Source organism: Macrotis lagotis, chromosome X (genome assembly GCF_037893015.1).
Source record: "Macrotis lagotis isolate mMagLag1 chromosome X, bilby.v1.9.chrom.fasta, whole genome shotgun sequence".
Lineage (NCBI taxonomy): Eukaryota > Metazoa > Chordata > Mammalia > Peramelemorphia > Peramelidae > Macrotis > Macrotis lagotis.
In genome coordinates, this window is record NC_133666.1 from 106,225,707 (window position 1) to 106,246,890 (window position 21,184).

The following is a 21,184-nucleotide window of genomic DNA, read 5'->3' on the forward strand; positions in this document are numbered from 1 at the left end:
TGCTTACCATCTCAGAGAGAAAAGATAGAATTTGGAACTCAAAAAACTAAATAAAAAATTTAAATAATTGAGAAGAATTGTAAAGGACCTTCAAAATTGTTTAGTTCAATTAACTTCTTAAACGAAAGTTTATAAACAGTAATATATTACTGGGAGATATTATTACTAAATATGAGAAAAATGAGGCCATCCTAAGTTCAGTGATTGTTCAAGATATTATGGCTGATTAGTGGCCTACCTCCTAATTCTATCTGCTTTCCACTGTATTTAACTTGTACCCATGTTTTCATTCTTAATGCCTTCTTTAATTTCCAGATTTTGTGTTAATTACATAACTGAATTTCATATCAAATTTAGTTTTATATTATTAGAATTAAATAATATTTTAAGTGATTTGAAGCAAAAGTATGAAATATAATGGTGAGATCTGAGACCTAAAATAATTTTGCTTAGTTAATTATTTTAAAAGTGTATTTAAGTTTCATTAGGGATTATATTTGAAATTTTAAATAATGAGCATATCTCAAGACTTAAGTATGCATTCACTTGTGCAGACTTTGATCATGATTTGGAATACATACTGCTTATTTCCTGGTCATATTCTGCTACATAAATATTCTCCATGATGTGACAGAAAGTAAAGATCACCAGAGGAAGTCTGAAAGGGCATTTTATGGCAACATTTTTTTAAATGGGGTTAAGTGACTTGCCCAAGGTCACACAGTCAGGCAATTATTACATGTCTGAGGCCACATTTGAACTCAGGTCCTCCTGACTCCAGGGTTGATGCTCTATCCACTGCATCACCTAGCTGTGGCCAGACTTGTTAATGAAACTTTTTAACCAGTCAAGATTATTGCTAACTAGTCTTTGAAAATTGGAATTTGGGGGGTGGCTAAGTGGCACAGTGGACAGAGCACCAGCCCTGGAGTCAGGACCACCTGAGTTAAAATCTGGCCTCAGACACGTAATAATTGCCTAGCTGTGTGGTCTTGGGCAAGCCACTTAACCCCACTGCTTTGCAAAGAAAGAAAGGAAGGAAGGAAGGAAGGAAGGAAGGAAGGAAGGAAGGAAGGAAGGAAGGAAGGAAGGAAGAAAGAAAAAAAAGAAAATTGGAATTTGACATTTTGTTGATCTTGAAAGAAAGAAAGAAAGAAAAAAAGAAAATTGGAATTTGACATTTTGTTGATCTTGATTTCTTCCCTCTACTCTCTAACAGGCTCTTTTGTTTTTTAATAAGTTTATATATAAACTATAAAGTTGAAGATACTCAAAAGTGAAAAATCACTTTTCCTCGGGTTTTCTCTGCAAGGGCAGAAAGCTAGACTTCATTCACTCTTAACTTGTTTTTTCCTATATACTGTTTCATAATTGAGAATCAGTGCTATCTGTACCAGGTCTCCCAGAATCTCTGTCCATTTCAATTACCTCTCTCTTTTACCCTGTTCCCTCTTGTTAGAAGTCTGCAATTGTTAAGAGTTCACACCTCCTCCATGAACCAGATGATAATATATTTTATGAAATCTGAACGTGTTTTTAAAAAAAAATCTTAATATTAATTGTGATCACACCAACAAAAATGCTTAAGTTTATTATACATATTTTTCTGCCTAAATAAGTTTTGAGGATTAGAAAATGAGCAACTTTAATTTAAGTAGAATTTCTATAATCTCAACTAGCTCAGAAATTCAAAAATATTTTTATTTTCATTTAACTTTCAAAAAATATTTTTAGACTAAAGTGGAGATTTGTAACTTTTTAACTATATAAATTCACTTTAAAGGTTTATATTCTTATTAAATCAAGAAAGCTAAGCTCTTATGAAGCAATATTTAAAATATAAAACTATTAATTAATATTTAATGAAGCTGAATTTTGGTCACTATGATTGAGTCATTTTCCTGTGATGAAAATCAGATGCTTTTAGTGAATTAAATTTTTCTTTCTCAATTTTATTCAGTTAGCATTTATTTTTCTTCCCTGCCGAAAGATTATTTAATTAACAGAGAGGTACCCAACTCGCTCAAATTTCTTGTTTGCCCATTAAAAAAAATGAAACAAAAAAAGAAAACATCTCTGTGGTTTACAATAAAGGAAGAAAAGCATAAGAAAAAAATCATCACATCTTTTTTTTTACTTGGTTATATGGAGTGAAATGATAGATGAGTAAATTGGGAATGAGGACAGAAGAAGTAGAAGTGGCATGGGCTAGCATCTGCTCTCATCCTTGACTGATACCTTAGGTTGTCCCCAAGATCACCTAATCACCAAATTCAAAAGTTCTTGTTTGTCCTTATCCTACTTCTTTCCATAATTTATTTGTGGTTTATGTTATATTATGTAAATACTTACTCTCATCTGTTACTTCATGATATACAACAGAAGAGGATCCTCACTTTCCCTCTTATCTTCTGCTTATTTATCCTTTATTTAATTTACCTATCTTTACATTCAGTGTAAATTTTTTTTATACTTTACACTGCGCTCAAATAAAATGCTGAACCAAGAGCCAAGCCAAGTTACTGAGTATTTATTAAAATTTTACTGTATGTCAAGCACATGCTAAGGGTAGAGTCCTACTTCTGAACTCTTACAATCTTCCCCAGGTGAGCATTGGAGGGGCAAGAGACAAGTATTCCATAATAATCTCTAAGTGCTCCCTTTATTCACCAAAATACCAGAGTCTAAATACCTTTCCAGTCTCTAATCCACTCCCATGGCATTTAGTACAACAAGGCTCTGATGTTCAAAGACACCAGGTGAAGATAATTTACAATATTCCCATACACAACAGTTCCGACAGCTAAGCATTAGGGATATGAAGAACAGCATTAGACAATCCATGCTCTCAAGGAGCTCACAGTCTACTGGAGGGAAACAACATGTCAGTAATTGTATACAAACAAATTATACAAGATAAATTGGAAGTAATCATAGAGGAAATACACTAGCTAAAAGGGTTATCAGGAAAAGCTTTTTTGTAGAAGGTGAAAATGTAGTTGGGATTTAAAGGAAACCAGGAGATAGATGAGGAGGGAGAACATTTTTCAAGCATGGGGTGCAACAAGTAAAAATGAAGTTAGGAGATGCAATGTCTTATGTGAGAAATAGCAAAGAGAGGCCAGTGTAAATGTATCACAGAGGTCATGGAATTGAGATGTAAGAAGACTGGAAGGATAGCAGGGTCCCCAAAGAAGTCAGGCCTGCACCAAGGTGGTAGCAGTTTCAGAGATACTTTAAAGGAGAGAAGGGTTGAAGATGGCACCGAGGTTGGCAGCCTTGGTAGGAGGTGCATGGTAGTGCCATGGGAGGAGCATGGTGACACCATCAAGAGTATTAGAAAAGTTAGGAAGAGGGAGGGACATTTTGGTGATAAAGTTAATAACATTCAGTTTTAGACATTTTGAATTTAAGGTGTTTATAGAATAAGTTTAAAATGTCTAAAAGCCAATTAAAACTGTAAAATTCGAACTTAGGAGAGACAAAAGGCTTGGATAAGTAAAATATGGAAGAACCTATTAATCTCCTGATAGCAGAATTACAATATGTTGAAGTAGAGACTGGATCATGATTTTAATTTCACTACATAATAAGGTGACTCAATGATTAGAGCATTGAATCTGGAACCAAATTCAGCCTCAAACATTTCCTACTTGTGCAACCTTGGGTAAGTAATTTAATCACTGTCTACTTCATTTTCCTCAGCTATAAAATGGAGAAAATAATAGCATCTCTCTCCAAGAGCTATTTGTGAGAAGCAAATGAGATACTGTATGTAAAGAACTTTGCAAACCTTAAAGCACTATGTAAATTATGATAATAATAATAATGATGATGATCTGATGATGATGATGATGATGATAGTTGCCACTAGTACTACTACTACTATTACTACTATTACTATCACCACTATTACTACTACCTCCACTAAGTAATCTTTCACTTTGCTTCTCTGGGATTCAGTTTTTCCCTGCTGTAAGATGAAAAGATTGAGTTAGTGTCAATTAAGGTCAGCAAATATTTATTAAACTTCTGCCATGATAGGCATATGCTGGGTCCTATGATTCTAAAAATAAAAACCAAAAATCTTTGGATTCTGTGTATAGATCTATAGAAAAGCAGGTCAGCTGCAGTATTGTCTGAGATGCTGAAATTTGGAAAGGGAGGGCAAAGATCTTATATGCAAGGTCAGAATACTTAAGAGTTTAGTTTTCTCATTTATAAAACACTGGGACTTGGAAACAGGAATACCTGAGTTTGAATCCCATTTCATTGGTAGTCTAAAATGAGAAAGCATATGTACAAGCAATTGCTTCAAGTCCTCTATAAATGCTAGATTACTGATGTAAAAGCAACATTAATAAACAAATGTCTGGGGTGGGGTATATGCTACTTAAGAGTTCAAGATAATGAACTATGAATGACATAATGGTAATTCATTCATTATAATTCTCTCTATTGATTAATGGCTTCGATTAATCTGAAAAATGTATTCTGCTCTTGAAGGAACAGCAAATGGTTTACAAAGTAGACCTATTATCCAAAATAAAGTGCTTAAACTGGTGATCTCGATTTCTTCAAGCTAGTGAAATTTCCAGGCAGTCAACAGAACAAAGTATCACAGAGACAACTTTAGAGTGAATGGAAATATGACTAGATCTGATCTTACCCTTCATTTTATTCTCTAACAACATCACAAAGGGAATTCCACAGGTCTTCAAGCTCATATAAACTGAATTTCAAGTTTAATAAATACTCATATTTACTCTGATAATCTCAAATATTTATTACTTCAGCTCTTTAAAATATTGAATTATTAACAAAAGAAAATTATGATTATATCAACAGATGCATTTTACAAAGTACAATATCCATTTGCATTAATAACAAGCTCTAGAAAGTTCAGGAATAGTTTTTCTTAAGAAAATAAATAGAATCAAAAAAAATTTTTAAAAGCTAAGTAGTATCTATCTAAAACCAAGAGCAAATATTATCTGTATTGGGAAAAAATTAGCAATTTTCCAGGAACATCAGGGGTGAAAGCAAAGATGTGCATTATCACCATTATTATTCAATATTCTCCGAGAATTGCTAGCTCTAGAAATAAAATAAGAAATAGAAGGAACAAGCAATGAGGGAACAAAACTATTAATTTTTACAGATGATATAATGATATACTTAAAGGAATCTGAGTCAAGTAAAAAACTAGTTTAAACAATGAACCTGGAGAAAGAAATAGAGATCTTTCATTTAAAATAGCTGCAGATAGTATGAAATATTTGAGATTCTACCTGTCAAAAACACACACACAGGAACTGTATGAACACAAATTAGAAAACACTTTTCACAGAAATACAGATCTAAACAATTGGAGAAATATTAATTGTTCATGGGTAGACCAAACTAATATAATAAAAATGATAATTCTATGTAAATTAGTTAATTTACTTAGTGCTTATCAATCAAACTTCCAAAGAATTGCTTTATAGAGCTGGGAGAAAAAAATAGTAAAATTCATTTGGAGGAAAAGGAATCAATGGAAAAAAAAATATGAAGGTGGCATAGTGGTACCAGATGTCAAACTGAACTGTAAAACTGTAATCATCAAAATAATTTGGTACTGAATAAGAAATAGAGAGGTAGATCAGTGTAACTGATTAGGTGATACAAAAGACCATGTAACCTAGTATTTGATAAACCCAAATATTCCAACTATTAGGGCAAGAACTATTGACAAAACTGCTGGGAAAAGATAGACCAGTATATCACACTGAACACCAAGATAAGTCAAAATAGGTACATGATTAAGATGTAAGGGTAATATCATAAATAAATTAGGAGAGCACAGAAAAAAATTACCTGTCAGATCTATGGATGATGAGAAAGAATTCATGACCAAATAAGAGACAGAGTAATAAAATGGATGATTTTGACTAGATAAAACTTTTTTAAAGTTTTTGCACCAACAAAACCAATGCAGTCTAAATTAGAAGAAAAGCAGAAAAATGGGGAGAAATTTACAGCAATCTTCTCTGATAAAGGTTTCATTTCTCAAATATATAGGAAAGTGAGCCAGATTAAAATAAGAATGATTTCCTAAATGATAAAAGGTCAAAGGATATGAATAGGCACTTTTCAAAAGAAGAAATTGCTGCTGTTAACAATCATAAAATCATTGATGATCAGAGAAATGCATATTAAAATAACTGAGGCATGAAATCATCTATCAGACTGGTTAAAATATTTGAAAAAGTAATACATCATATGCTAGAGTAAATATGGAAAAATAGGTACATTAATGTTTGCTGGTGGATTTGTCACTTAGTTTAACATTCTGCAAAATTTGAAACTACGCCCAAAGGGCTAAAAAACTGCATACTCTTTGCATCAATACCACTACTGCATCTATTCCACAAACAGATCAAATAAAAAGGAACATAATCTATGTGTATTAAAATATTTAAAACAGCTTTTTTCTTGTGGTAGCAAAAAATCTAGAAACTGAGATGTCCATCAATTAGGAAATGGCTATACAAATTCTATTATATGATGAAAAGTTATTGTGTTCTAAGAAAAGATGAAAGGAATTTGTTTCAGAAAAATTTATACAAGCTGCTACAGAGTGAAGTGAGCAGAACCAAAAAAAATATACTCAGTAACAATAATATTAGAATAATAATCAACAGTAAAGATCTGGCTATCCTGATTAATGGTCATCCATTAAAAAAATCATCTCCACCTTCAGAGGGCGATTCAGTGGTCTCTGAGTAAAGATCAAAGCACATTTTTAAAAATTTTTCTCAGTCTTTGGTAATATGACTATTGTGGAAATATGTTTTTTTGCATGACTTCATTTATATAACAGAAAGGAGGGAGGGTGAAAGGGAGAGAATTTTCAACTGAAAATTTAAAAAAAAACAGTATTTAGGTTAAATGAATTGTTCACTGGAACACTGTTAGCAGAGGGAGGTTTGAATCCAGGAATCTTGTCTATAAGTCCAAATCTTCCAATCCCAGTAAAATGTTGTGTTGACAAGAGCTGATTAGTAGCCAAACAGGAAGATGGACAAGAGAGCAAAAAGTCCATTATGAGTCTCACTTGCCTACATTTCCCTGAACCATGTATGGCTGAACCTTGATGACAAGGAGAGATTTGTACTTTCTGAATCAGTTTGGACCACTGGGAAATTACTGTCCTAGGAACTCTGTATTTTAATGAACTGTCCACTCTTTAATCTCCAGCTCCTGAGACAACCAGGAAATTTCTTGATTATATGTCAGGTTTTAGGGTGTTTCACATTCCTCACTAATCACTATCTAATTTTCCTTTTTTTCATTCACCAAGGGAAAAACAAAGAAATAAATAGCTACAATGTCCCTGTCTCAAAAACAGAAAAACAATACTGTTCCAAAAGTACACAAAGCCAAAACCATCTGTCATAAGCTATTTCTGTCAGACTTGGGGTTTGGCATAAAGTTTTTCTCACCTTTCTTCCCTGTTCCTCTCCCTCCTCCCCACTCTCAATAGTGTACTATGCAGGTTGGCAGGCCAACTACAAATTGACAGGCAACATAAGAGTAGCTATCTAGAGGAGACAGCTGATTCTAATTCCATAGCTTCCACTTTAAGAATAGGGTAGGTATAATGATGATGATCAGTATACTTGGCTTACTTAATCATGGAGGATTCAGAGAAACTGAATTATGCTGTAGTCTTGACTCAGGAGCTAGGGACTGGTCACTAATGCAGGAAAATTAACCCTTCCCTCCCTTTTCCCATTTACCCCCAGGGTTTCTGTGGCTCTAATCTTCTTTATTTCCATGTGAGAATAGCAATAACTTCTTGGGTTTTCCATTCATAAGATTTAGAAGGCGGGGGAGGAGAGAGGAGGTAGTAATTGTGACAGTGAGGAACAGGAAAGGACCTGTTTTTCTTGTTTCCTCTTTAGTTATTAGGAGCAACCAAGACCATTCTCAGATCATAAAGGAAACTAGTCTGCTATAAAACAGTCCCAGGATCAGCTAACTAGTGCTTTTCTCCAAAGTGTCTGGCTATGGCTTACCCTGCTATTACTTAAGAGGCAGTGTTGAGTTAAGATGCCTCACTTTGATATAATCTAACTATTCAGCCATCTGTGTAAAGATCTACCATTTAAGTCCCTAATTGTGCAATGTATTCTAGTCAAACACCCACACTTGCAACCATCTGCAGAGTGTTATTTCTCCTGGCTAAATATTACCAAATTAATGAATTATGGGGTGCTGTGGAAAAATTGAGTAGTGAGAGATGGTTGGGCTGGACTACATTTAAGAAACTGTTCAGCGCTCTTAATGACATCAAATTATTTGCTGCTACAAAGGTCTATTACTTTTCTGCTTGTGGTTGTATAAGGTTGTTAGTCCATAGTAACTGATTTCAAGAGATTTAATATTTCAAATAAACCAAAGGAAAATAGAAAGCCAGTGCTAAATTTAAAATTTTAATTTTTTTTAAAGCAGAGGATCCATTTTCTATTATTAAATTAAATTCAGGTAAATAATTTCATCAGGGAACAGTTGTGATTGAGGCAAAACATTTTTTAAAAAAATGGAAAAAATAACCATTTAGCATTTCATCATCCCAAATTTTGGAATGGAAGCATAACACGCAATAGTTAAGTATTTAAATTAAGACTCACAAACAAACCTCATGGGCATTCTTTTCATAAAGGCATCCTTAGTGATAGTCTTCTTTTCGTGGGTGCTACAGTACTTTTGAGTCTATTAAAAAAAAGTAGTTGTCAATGAAAATGAACAAATTTTCTGGTGATTAATGCAGAAGTAATATGACAGCATCTATCCTTGAGTTTATCTCTAATGGAAGAGGCAAAATGAACTGTACAAGATGGAATATTTACACATTTAAATAACTTATAGTAAACTTTTGCAGAGTACTTTATAATTTGCAAAATTTTCACTTATTATTTGATCCTGCTCACAGCAACCCTGTGATGACTGATTGGTTCTTGTCCTTTGTTACTGAAGAAGAACAAAACAAACATCACTATATTTGAGACAAATTACAAGTGTGTCTGACTATGGCTGATCAGACCAATGATGAGCTCAGAATGCTCTACCACTGGTTGGGCACAAATAGTCCATGTGAACACCTGGGATGGGTACTCTAAACTTATGTATGTCATATTTTCTTTGAGCTGCTTCAATTCTGCATTCCTCATTGAGTGCAGCCCCCTCACTCATGAGGGCACTCCATGCTGTGTGGTTCTGTGCCAGTGTCTCCCATGATATACAATCAATTCTAAAATTCTTCAATGAGACCTCCAGAGTATCTCGGTATCACTTCTTCTGAGCCCCATGTGAACACTTGCCCTATATGAGTACTCTATAAAATAGTTGTTTTGGCAAGCATACATCTGGTGTTCTAACAACATTTCCAAATCATCATAGTTGCAGTCCCTGTAGTAATGTTGGAATACTAAGCCATTTAACTCGAGAAAGGACTTCAGTGTCTGATATCTTCTCCTGACAGGTGATCTTCAGAATCTTCCTAAGACAATTTAAATGGAAGTGATTCAGTTTCCTGACATGGTGCTGGGTAGACTATCCAGGTTTCACAGGCATATAGCAATGAGGTCAGCTCTGTTGACCTTCAGTTTGGTAGTCACTTCTCTCCCATGCTTTCTTTTGGAGCCTCCCAAATACATGGCAATGCATATGTCAACCTCATGGTCAATGTGAACCTACTTAGAAAGGACACTGCCAAGTTAAATGAACTTGTCCACAGCAATAAAAATTTCTCCATTTGCTGTAATCGATGGTTCCCCATATGGATGGGGTGGTGCTGGTTGATGGAGCATCTGTGTTTTCTTGGTGTAAATCAGACCAAAATTACCAGAAACAGCAGCGAATCGATCAATACTTTGTTGGCAAGTTTCAGAGGCTGCACTGAGTGTACTAATTATCTGCAAACAGAAGATCATGTACCAACACTCTCTCCACTTTCGTCTTGGCTTGTAGCCTTTTCAAGTTAAAGAATTTGCTAACAGTGCAGTAGTTGACCTTGAGACCCTGATATGGACACTATTATTAACCCCATTTTATAGATTAAGATGAGACTAAGTAAGGTTAAGAGACTTGTCCAGAGTCAACAGCAAGGTGTCTTAGACACAATTTGATTTTAGGATTTTCTGACTACCAGTTAAGTATTCTATCTACTGTGTCAACTAGGACCTTAATTTGAATTTCTTCTCTGGTAAAAAGAGAGGGTCAAAAATTTTTCAGCAAATTTCCTAGCTTATGGGTGCACTATAACTCTCTTGATGTAGAGAGGATCCCTCTCTGTCTGTAAGCATTGATACTCTGAATGAGGGAAGAGGAGTATTATCTTTTATTTAAAAGTATGACATTAATTAATAGCGTATTTTTTGTCCATGTTATTAGGAAGCTTACCTTAGTTCTGCTTTGTCAACTATATACTCCATCTGTTACCACAATCAAACTGAGACTTGACCAAGGTCTCCCACTATATTTCCCACTACAGAAAGTAGGACTGGTGACTTTACACAGTCCCCTCATTACTTAAATCCAATTCTTGAATTGATGATATGATGTGGCAACTAGGTGGCATAAAGGATAGAGCAATGGCCCTGGAGTCAAGAAGACCTGAGTTCAAATGTGACCACAACCCTTACTAGTACTTACTTACTAGTACCTTGGGCAAGTCATTTAAATAATTGCCTCTCAGAAAAGTGAATATGGGGCAGCTAGGTGGTACAGTGGATACAGCACTGGCTTTGGAGTCAAGAGGATGGGAACTGGAACTCAGCCTCAGACATTTGACATTTCCTGTGTGACCTCGGGCAAGTCACTTTACCCTGAGTGCCTCACAAGTAGAGTCATCTCCAGATGTCCTGATTCATATCTGACCATTGGACCCAGATGGCTCTGGAGGACAAAGTGAGGCTGGTGAGTTAGCACAGCACTCCCTCACTCAAATCCAATTCATGTGCTTGTTATCACAAGTATCACCTCCCTGGTCTTCTTTAAGAATGAAGGACAAATATCATCATTTTGGAACAAAATATTTACTAAATAATATATGGAAACAGGGAAGAACCATTAAAAAGCAAGGTCAAGAAATATATGAATTAGTTGACAGGTTTTGTTCTTATTGGCTTAAGCAAGACCCCATAACTTGATACAAATAAAGCCACACAACAATAAAGAGTCCCAAAAATCTTAGTGTATTTTACAACTGTATTGCCAAAAACTCATCATACCTTTTTTTTGCAAGGAAAATGTGGCTAAGTGGCTTGCCCAAGGCCACACAGCTGGGTAATTATTAAGTGACTAAGGTCAGATTTAAACTCAAGATACTCCTGATTCCAGGGCCAGTGCTCTATCTACTATGCCACCTAGCCTCCCCTCATCATACCTTTTTGACCCAGCAATTCCAATACTAGGCCTATATTCAGAAGAAATCATAAAAAATGAGGAAGTCTCACATATTCCAAAATATTCATAGCAGCTTTTCAAAGTGGCAAAGAATTGGAAATTCAGGGAATGCCCATCATTTAGGGACTGGTTGAACAAGTTATGGTACATGAATGTTATGGAATACTATTGTTCTATGAGAAACCATACAAAGCATGGAAAGAATTAGAGGATCTAAAACTGAGTGAATTGAACAGAACCAAGAGAACAACATACGCATTAATCACAACATTGTGAGTTGATCAACCTTGATGGATGTAGCTCCTCTCAGCAGTTCAAAGAGGATAATCCTATTAGACCAGCTATGTAATGTACAATGCTATCTCCCCATCCAAAGGAAGAAAAACAAACAAAAAAACAAAGCCTTTCAGAATCTGATGAACACTCTATTCAATGTTTAAAAAAATTTCTCTTATGTACTTCTTTCCCTTAATCCTAATTCCTCATACCAAAAATGACTAATCTGTAAACATGTTTAATTCAAATGTGTATGTACAATATTCTCCTGTTTGCTGCTGAAGGGAGGGGGTAGGAAGGGAGGGTGGAAGAAAATTGTGTTAACTTAAAAACATATATATATATGGATGAATTTTGAAAAACTTTTCTGACATATATTTGGAAAAATAAAATATCAATAAAAAAGCTATATTGCCAGGACCCCTATTAAAAAATGTCTTGAAATGCTAACATAAAAATAGGAATACTATTTCTGATTTCATTCTTACATTTTATTACTAAGAATTCTGCTATAATGACTAAAATAAAGACCAAACATTTAATTCATATCATTTCAAAAGGTTAGAGTTAACAGCAAAATATGATCTTGGTAAAATTGCCTAACTTCTTTGCATTTTGGTTCCCTTCCTTTGTTAAATGAGAATAGAAGTACTTAAACTGCCATCTCTCAGGGTTGTTTAAGCAAATGAAAAATGCATGTAAAAATGAGCATTTTTTTAATATATGACCAAGTTCTGAAATTCAAATAATTTTCAAAGATTAGAGATGTAAGTTGTAAGGACCACTTTGAACTTTGGTTCCTTCCTTTGTAAAATGAGGAAAGTAGTTCTTAAATTCCCTACTTTACATGTAGGAAAAATTCAAAAGTTTTACTATTTACAAGCCTCAACTCAAATCTCTACCATATGTATCATCATCTTGAAGATAAATTCTGAAGTTGCACAATCAAATTCTCAAAGTGGTTTCTCAAATCTGGATAAATACTATAATGTCATCACTCACTGTTCTTTGTGATAAAACTATCTAGATAAATTTAATACTATACTATATATAATTTGCACTAAACTTTTTCCCTTTAATCTGAGTGTTTTCACTTATATGAACTAGGAAGTAAATTACAGAAAGTAAAAGAAAAATGCAAGATTAGAATATTAGTGATACAAATAATCTAATAGATAATGCTAAGTTAGAGTACTCTGAGAGAGGGGTAAGGGAATAGGGAATAGATTCAAGTAAAGGAAAAATTTAAATTATAATTTATTACTTGATTCAGATGAAAAGTTTCAAGTATTTGCTCTTTTCCTTTGGTGAGTAAATGAGAAAATTTTCTAATTATAGAAAATATATTGATCATATGGAAATGGTTGTTTTATCTTATCTCTAATTTTTTACTTTCATACTTTTGGACAGATTCATCATTTTTATCACTAGAGCTAGCTTCACTTTGCCTCATTCGTCAGATTTCTTTTTATTCCATGTCTTCTCAATAGATTGTTGGGTTTATCCTCATTCCTTTAGCATCCTGGGGATAACCATATACCACTGAGGCTGCCCATGGACCTTTTCTTATTTTTTATTATATATACACACACCTATATGCATATATATGCATACATATATGTATATTCCAAAAGTTATATTACTGCTTAAAGTTTCATCAATAATTAAATTCTGGCTCTAAAACTCTTAAAAATAAATTCGTTATGACTCTTGAATGTTAAGAATTCTCCAATTTTAATCTTATCAGTATCACTGCTTTTTACTTAAAGATGATCTTTTTCTGTTATTAAAACACTCTTAAGACTGAATACTGAAATTTATATTTTCGATCAGGCTGTCTGGTCTAACATGTATTGGTTACTGAAAAAGTCCTAAATCTATTTTATTTCTAAATAGTTCTTTAAAATTGGTGTTTTGAAACAACATATATATTTTTGGAATTTCCCCACTATTTAATTTATTTAATTTATAGGCAATTTGTGAGAAAATGTCTAAGTTTTCATCTGTTTTTCACTGTGTTTGTGTATTTGTGTGTGTGTGTGTGTGTGTGTTTGCGCGTGCGCGCGCGCGCAAGCGTGCATTTACTGTATATTTAACTGCTACTCAAACCCCTTACTTCAAGAAACTAAAAACCAAAACGAAACTCTTTTTTTTAGGTTTTTTCCCAAAGCAATAGAGTTATGTGCCCAAGATCACATAGCTAGGTAATTATTATGTGTCTGAAACCAAATTTGAACTCATGTCCTCCTGACTCCAGGGCAATATTTTGTGCAAACTAGCTGCCAAAAAACTAAACTGTTGTGGGAAAACTATTATTGTTAAACATACACATGTAAAGGAGCTTTTCCCTACACATAGCTACAGGAAATCTCTACATAGATATTAAAATTACAGATCTCACAAAAAAAATTTAAAAAAAGATCAAAACAAGTTTTCAACTGTAGACATTATGGAGAGAAAGGGAAGTCTTAAAGGAGTCTCTGAATTAAACTCTATTCCAAAACCTCACAGAAGAGCTTAAAAAAGAATTTGAAAACCAAAGAGGAAAAGAAGAAAAATCAAAAAAAAGAAATGAGAGCCATGCAGAAAAATTATGAAAAATTGACCAAAGAAATCAACTCCTTTAAAAGTAAAAACAATCAACTGGAAAAAGAATATAACTCTTCAAAAAGTAAAATTAACTTAAAGAAAATAAAATCCTAAAAATTATGATTGGACAAACAAAAACTAATGAATCTATGAGACAACAAAAATCCATCAAACAAAACCAAAAGGCTGTTAAAAGGAAGGAAAAACAAATGACCTAGAAAATAGATCTAGCAGAGATAATTTACAAATTATTGGTCCACCAGAAAACCTAGAAAAGGCAGGGAAAAAAGCCTGGAAAATATCTTTCAGGAAATTATCAGGGAAAATTGTCCAAATATTCTAGATCAGGAAGACCAAATAGCCCTCAAAAGACTACACAGAACATCTCCAGAAAGAGACACCAGGATAAGGACTATAAGGACTTTCATAGTCAAATTCCAAAATTAGGAGAAAATATTGCAAGCAGTGAAAGAGAAACAATTTAAATATGAAGGAAGTACAATCAGAATTACATAGGACTAACTGGTTTCAATGTTAAGGATACAGAGGGCCTGGAATATGCTACTTCAGAGAGCAAAGAACCTTGGATTACAACTAAGAATTTATTACTCTGCAAAATGTATCTGTCAGGGAAAAAGATGGATATCCAATGAAATAGAGGATATGCAAAATTTCCTGAAAAAAGACCAGAATTGAACAGAGAATTCAATCTTCAAAGAAACACTCAAGAGATATGTAAAAAGGTAACCGGAAAAGGGGGAAAAAATGTTAGTCAAGAACATTAAATCGTATACAATCCCTACAAGGGAAGAAACACTTGTAACTGCTGAGAATTGTATTTCTCATAGGATAGTTAAAGGATTGAATATAGCTGAAGAGATAATATTTAGAAGATATGGGTATGATCAGTTCTTCTTCGTTATTATCAAAGTAGACCAAACTGACATTACTATGTTTAAGACAAATTACAGTAACTCTGACTGTGACTGATCTGACCAATATGAGCTTAGAATGCTCTATCACAAATGGGGCACAAATAGTTTAGGTGAATATCTGGGATGTTTAAACTTACATATGTATCACATTTCCTTAGAGCTACTTTAATTCTACTTATGCAGGGTGGTCCTGTGCCATGTATCTACCATGACTTACAATCAATTCTAAAGATCTTGAGAGAGACTTTCACAGTGTCCCAGTATTTAGAGAACTTATATAGAGAGGCTATATATATATATTTTATTTAATATATTTATGTTATATGTTATATATAATTTATTATATATGTAATATATTAATATATTTAATAAATATTAATTAAATTAGAAGTGACTTTACTAATTACTTAAGAGTTGTAGTACTATAGGGGCAAGGAATGAGAACCTACTTAGAAAGGTTAGACATAAAGAGATTAGGAAGTGATCTTATCTTGTTTTTCTTTTTGGTTGTTTTTGCTGGGCAGTGACTTGCCCAAGGTCACACAGCTAAGTAATTATTAAGTGTCTGAGGCTGGACTTGAACTCAGGTCCTCCTGACTCCAGGGCCAGTGCTCTGTTCACTATGCCACCTAGCTGCGCATAAGTGATCTTAATCCATACTTTAATGAAGTTTTTAGTATCATGGCTGAGGTGCATAAGGGGAGAAAGTGTACTCCATACTTTGATTGTAGAGGTCTGTAAATCTATGGTTGGAGTACTATAAAGAAAGAAGGACTGGACATGAAAACACCCTGAAGAGATTTGCTTTGCCTGGCATTTGGCTACAACTGGAGGAAGTATGCTTGAGGCAATGGAAGGGGGTAATAAATGGCTCATGAAATGAAAAAAACAAAACACATGTTAAAAGCTAGTGTGTTCAAGAGAAAATTCTAGGGGTGAAATGGATCATGATAATAAATAAAAGAGAAGACAAAATTATTTCAACTCTCATTTTATTTTCTTTACCATGGGGAAAAAAAAGAATTAAATAAGGAATTGAAACTCAAGATAAATGAGAGGATATTAAGAAAGAATCTACTTCTCTCCATGAGATCACTCCAGCAGACATTGATAAACTTCACTTAATGTTACCAAGAAACTCATATGTCTTATGGCTGAACCACTGTCAAACCATTTGCAAATACATAGAAGAGAAGGGAAATGCCACTGGCCTTGAGGAAGGGAAAAATAGGACAGTAAATTTGGCAAAATTTGAGAGTGAATCATTAAAATGGATTAATTTGTGAGCATTTAAAAATGGAAACTGGTCATTTAGAAACATGATTTCATCAAGAACAGGTCATTAAGCTTTTTTCCCATTAATTTAATTTTCATTAATTAATTTATTTTATCATTGATAGATAACTAATACTGATGAATAAATTATTAATTTTTAATTAAGCTAATTTTCCTTTATGACAAGATTACAACACTATAGATAGAAAGATCAGGGAAATGTTAGAAACGCAAAGTATGTCTAAATTTCAACAAAATAAAGTTCCTCCTTCGGTAAGTAAGTAGGGAAGGAGAAGACAGTATATACATATTTATTTATTTGTTCATTAAGTACCTGTGATGTGCTCAAAACTATGCTAAGTACTTTTATGAATATTTTATTTGATCCTCATAAAAGGTAGCCTCAGGTACAATTACTTTCTTCATTTTACAGTTGAGGAAACAGGTAGATAAAAGCTAAGAGATTTGCCAAGGGTCACAGCTTTTAAGTGCTGAGTCCAGATAGAACTCAGGTCTTCCTGACTGAATATGGGTTAAATGTTCATATAGTTAGGTGTCTTGTAAACTGCTTCAAAAAGTATTGATGTCATCTTTTGGGTTTTTTTTTTAGATTTTTTTTTTTTGCAAGGCAAATGGGGTTAAATGGCTTGCCCAAGGCCACACAGCTAGGTAATTATTAAGGTCTGAGACCGGATTTGAACTCAGGTACTCCTGACTCCAAGGCCGGTGCTTTATCCACTACGCCACCTAGCCGCCCCATATTGATGTCATCTTGAAGGTAAAAGTTTTTAGAGAAGTATCCTATGGATTTATTTCTTCTTGGTCATAGAATGTTAAAATAGTATTGTCACTGGTGTGAATGAAAGCATTGATGGCATGCTTATAACAATTAGCTTGTAGGAATAATTAGCATTGGAGAACAACCAGTGTCCAAATGCATTTCAGAAAATATTAGAGACAACACAATACAATTTAATAGGGACAAGTCCTACAATGGTATAAAAAAAACAGACAATAGGACAGGAAAGGCATGGAGCAGAGAGAAATTTAGATGAAAAGATCTTGCAAATGATGTGGGGTCGATGTAATAGACAGCTCAATGTTGTGCAACACACTAGTCAATGCAGCCTTAGGCTTGCATTAATTAGAAGAGCTATAATAACCAGAATTATGCAGCTGGCAGTCCTACTTTGCAGCTGATCAGACTAAATATCTGGATTATCTTCTCTACTTCTATATGGGTAATTATTTGGTAGTTTAATTGGCATACTAAATATGTAAATTAATTTAGGCAGTATAGTCACCTCTAGTACAATGACCTGGTCTTTTTGTTGTTTAATGGTTTCAGTTGTGTTCCACCCTATTTGGGGTTTTCTTGGCAAAGATACTAGAATAGCTTGCCATTTCCTTCCTCAGCTCAAATTTACAGATGGAAAAACTAAGGTTAATGAAGTGACTTGCCTAGAGTCACACAACTAGTAAATTACGAAGGCCAGATTTGAACTCACAAACTTCCTGATTCCAGACCTGACAGTCTATCCATTGTGCCCCTAGCTGTCCCCATGAGCAATTAATATTTCTCAAAAGAATTTAGGCTAAGTATTTTCTCCGCCTTAAAACTTGTTTTTTATCTGTATTCATATAAAAAAATAGTAACATTTGTCTGTGCTTTAGTTTACACAGTAAGATGTCTATGCACATGCACACACACACAGACACACACACACACATCTATATATTCTCACACACACACAGTGAGAAAGATGCTATAATAATCCTTAGTTTACAAATGAAAATTTAGGCTGAAAGGGCTTATCTGACTCCATAGTTGGCAAGAATAGGAAGTAGAAAAATAACTTAGTTCTTGCTAACTCCATCAGCACTTTTATCCCACTGTATATGAGTGTTCCCTAGCATAATTTGCTTCCTAGTAGGGACTGAAGCATTTAATACATTTTAAAGGTTTTTGTATTTCTTTGGTTTTCACATAATATTATTTCATTTTTAATTTCTAGTTACATATAAAGATAATTTTCAACATTCATTTTTGTTGTTGGTGGTGAGTTTTTTTGCATGTTGTTTTGTTTTGTTTTGTTTTGGTGAGGCAATGGGGAACAAGTAACCTACCTAGAGTCACACAGTGAGTTATGTGTCAAGTGTTTGAGACTGGATTTAAACTGTGGCTCTCCAGACTCTGAAGCAGACTGTCTACTGCACTATCTAGCTACCCCCCAACAGTCATTTTTGTAAAATTTTTTCCTTCCTTAAGACAGCAAGCATATTAGTCATGTTGTAAAAGAAATATCAATCAGAACAAAAGGGGGAAATCCATGAGAAAAATATCAAAAAACAGTAAGAAAAAATTAAAGAGTATACTTTTATCCACATTCAGACACTGAATGTGCATGACTTTTTCCATCACAAGTCTTTCAGAATTAGCTTTGATCACTGCATTGCAGAGAAAAGCTAAGTCTACCATAGTTGATCATCACACAATGTTGCTGCTACTGCGTAATACGTCCTTCTGATTCTGCTCATTTCCCACAACATCAGTTCATGTGTTTTTCCAGGTTTTTTTTAAAATCTGCCAGCTCATGATTTTTTAATAGAATAATTATATTCCATCAACAAGTTCAGCCACTCCCCAATTGATGGGTTATCTACTTGGTTTCCAATTCTTTGCAACAAAAGAACCACTATTACTATTTTTTGTATATGTGGGCCTTTCTCCCTTTTAATGATCTTCTGGGGATAGAGCCAATGATATTGTTGGATTAAAGGGTATGCACAATTTTATACCTCTTTGGGCAAAGATCCAAAACTGCTCTCCAGAATGGTTATTATCAGTTCACAAGTCCACCAACAATGCAATGGTGTTCCAGTTTTCCCATATCCCTTCCAACATTTATCATTTCACTTTTCTGTCATATTAGCCAATGAGATAGATGAAGTGGTACCACCTCAGAGTTATTTTCATTTGCATCTCTCTAAACAATAACAATTTTGAGCATTTTTTGTTTGACCTCCAGATAGCTTTAATGTCCTCATTTGAAAACTGTCTATTCATATCCATTGACTACGATTAACTGCAAAATGACTAGTGCTCTTAATAAATGTGATTCATTCTCTCTCTCTCTCTCTCTCTCTCTCTCTCTCTCTCTCTCTCTCTCTCTCTCTCTGTCTCTGTCTCTATCGATAGCCTCCAAGAAAAATATGAATTGGTCTCAGGCTATAGAAGAGCTCAAAAATGATGGAGTAGAGGAAAAAATAGGAAGAGAAATGCAAACAATGCAGCAAAGTCATGAAAACCAGATCAGCAGCCTGGTGAAGGTGATAATAAAAATACTGAAGAAAAAATAATATCTTAAAAATCAGTTTGCATCAAATGGAAAAAGCAGCCCAAAAAATCAATGAGAAGAATGCCTTAAAAAGCAGAATTGGCCAGATGGAAAAGGAGATACAAAAACTCTGAAGAAAATAACTCCTGGGGGCAGCTAGGTAGCACAGTGGATAGAGCACCGGCCCTGGAGTCAGGAGTACCTGAGTTCAAATCCAACCTCAGACACTTAATAATTACTTAGCTGTGTGGCCTTGGGCAAGCCACTTAACCCCATTTGCCTTACAAAAAGAAAAAAAAAGAAAAAAACTCCTTCAAATGTAGAATAGAGTTAAGGGAAGCTGATGTGTTATGGTCCACTCTGGGCAGCCGGGTCTCAGTCTAATTCACACAACTCTTCAGGGAGCTCTGCCGGACATGTCCCGCATGTTCAATAATGAAAGTCAGCCAGTGAGAGATAAACAAGGAGTTTATTGCAGGTATATGCTACATCTCTGCTCACATAGTTGAAATAAGGGTATATATAAGCCTAGTCCCCTTGTATCAGCATTCCTCATCTCCAGGCCTGTGAAAGTATAAGGGGCATGCCACAAAAGGTCTGTATCCTGGAAAAATGTGCAATCTTCAACAAGATAAAGATGAAAGGTAGAGAGATAAGTACCAGAACTCCTTCCTAGGACACTTGAACAAGATGAGGATAAAAGGCAGAGGGATAAGGACAAAAGGTCCTTTCTGAGAATATTCAACAAGATAAGGATGAAAGGCAGGAAAACACAGAGAGAGAAGGGCCAGAGCTCCTTCCTGAGTTCAGAGCACTCTGGTATGGACATTCCTGTTGTCCCCCGTCTCAATGACTCTCAGGATGAACTCCTCATGGCCACATACTCTGTCTATTATCCCCTTACACTGATGACTTTGTGAGAAACCAAGAAATAATAAAACAAAACCTAAAGAATGAAAAACTAGAAGCAAATGTAAATATCTCATTGGAAAAACAACTGACCTAGAAAGATAATTTAAAAATTATTCGACTACCTGAAAAGTCCTGATCAAGAAAAGAACCTACATGCCATTTTTCAACAAATTCTCCAGGAAAACTGCCCTAATATCCTAAATCAGGAGATAAATAGAAATTGAAAGAATTCACTAATCACTTCCTGAAAGAGATCCCCAAATGAAAACTGTCAGGAATATAATAGCCAAATTTCAGAACTCCAAAGTCAAGGAGAAAATATTACAAGCAGCCAGAAAGAAACAATTCAAATATCATGGAGTTACAGTTAGGATAATACAAGATTTAGTAGCATCTGCATTAAGG

General features: G+C 34.3%; 1 protein-coding gene across 5 annotated transcripts in view; it reads right to left on the bottom strand.

Moving 5' to 3' along the window:
- CXH9orf85 (chromosome X C9orf85 homolog) overlaps window positions 1-21,184 on the bottom strand; it is a 93,826-nt gene that overhangs the window by 20,556 nt on the left and 52,086 nt on the right. Inside the window, exon 3 of one of the 5 annotated variants that reach the window (XR_012471823.1) lies at window positions 8,687-8,760. The exons of the other annotated variants lie outside the window; for them this stretch is intronic. The gene's annotated coding sequence lies outside the window, so the exon portion shown is untranslated. The remainder of the gene's footprint in view (window positions 1-8,686; window positions 8,761-21,184) is intronic. 5 annotated transcript variants of the gene reach the window in all.